Genomic DNA, 1,899 nt, shown 5'->3' on the forward strand with positions numbered 1-1,899 from the left:
CTTCTTGCCTGCCCAACTCTTTAGTCTGCCCAGTCGCTTTGCTCCACTCATCCAAAGACTCAGCATTTGATAGTCTCCACTGCCTAATCTGTCAATTGCCTGGCACATTAGGCCGCTCAACTTATTCGTCCACTTGCTCGCTCGAGACTCATTCACTCGAACTCGCTCACCCAACTTCTCATCTGTATGGACTTTACCATTTGGATTTTAGTGTTCGGACGCATTATTTGCTCAGTCCCTGTGTGATTAGCACTTTGTAAAAATTAACCTTTACTAATAATCTAAAATTATCTATTCAGATTTTTTTTGATAGATAAATTAAATTTATTTTAATATATTTAAATTCAATTATTTTCTTAATATCTCCAACAATTAATTATTGGTCCAACATTATACTGGTGAGAATACTACTATAGATTTTAGTGGTCGGGAATATATTATGGGTGCTCTTCTTGTTTTTTTTCGCATGCAATTTATCATTTAGAGGCCCCATACAGGATAAAGCAAATTAAAAAATTTATAGTTCACTACAAGAGAGAAGACTAGTGGTGCTATTACGTGCTCAAAAGTAATCGATCCGTACTAGCGTTCTTGTTAATTCATCCTTTACTAACATAAATGAAATAAATTATACTACGGACTATTAAGTATAAATAATCAAAGTATATACGATGAGAGGAGTTTTTATTATATAATAATATTTTATGTCCTAACCACTCTATCATCAGAAGATTATGACAGTGTTTATAGTTCATAATATCTATAAGTAAATTAACTCATGCGAGTATGATATGTATATCTATATAAATCTTTCATCATATTCATGGGATTGATATTAGGAGGGGTCGCTAAGATAACGAATTTACTTTTTTATAAGAAGGTAAACCAAGAATTTATAATTGATCAGTATGAAAAAGGATTTTTTTTCATCAACTTTATCGAGATTCAAACCCCTATCCTATAGTAGTAACTCTGTTTTGTACTAATCAACTTAACCTTGTCCCTTGACCATGATATTACTCATGGTAGCAAAAGATGAATACGGTCACCTCCAGCGCCCCCGCCAACCTATTCCAGGGTCAATACAGAGGAGGTAAATCATAGACGACTACTAACCTTTGGAATAATGATTAGCGATATTGAACTCGATTTTGTCGATATTTAAACCTCAGATTTAATGCGGTGTTGATTTTACTGATTTTAGAGGTTAAAAAACTGAGATTGACTCTCAAATAAAAAACAAACACTGATATTGATTTCCTATATCAAACTTCTTTTATGGATGATTATAAGAAATTATTTAGGTTTGTGTGATCTTCTCCAACTGAAGGGGCACACTCCTATTTAATGGACTAAGTATCAAATAATGGTATACACTTAGGCGCATTTAATAGTATCATCCCCATCGGAGTCACTACTATTATTTGTGTGACCGAAGAAAAACCAACTATTAATTTTATTTGTCATAGTTAGGTTGACAAGATAATAAAATTAATGGGTAAAACTCCCTCTTACAAATGTTTGAATTTGTATACGTCAACACTAACGTGGCATACAAAATTCACGGTGTTTTGAGGTGTTGGTGAATTTAAATGATATTGTTTGAGGAATCAATATTATTTTAAATTCTAAAGTTTTGACCAAATATTTTTTGATTCTTAGGATTTCAAATGATTTTCAATCCTCTTGTTGTTATATTGAAAGAGAACAAACTTACTGGTCCCAATTACAATGATTGGAAACAAAACTCGAACTGTTCTCGCAAAAGGGAGAACATAAAGGTGTGTCTTATTCATTAGTTGTTGAAACATGTTTAGCAGTATTATCTATCGGTACCTGGTGTGTAGATACGGGAGCCACTGATCATGTCTGCAATTCATTGTAGGAGTTCCAGGAAAC

The sequence above is a fragment of the Zingiber officinale genome, chromosome 7A (assembly GCF_018446385.1).
Source record: "Zingiber officinale cultivar Zhangliang chromosome 7A, Zo_v1.1, whole genome shotgun sequence".
Lineage (NCBI taxonomy): Eukaryota > Viridiplantae > Streptophyta > Magnoliopsida > Zingiberales > Zingiberaceae > Zingiber > Zingiber officinale.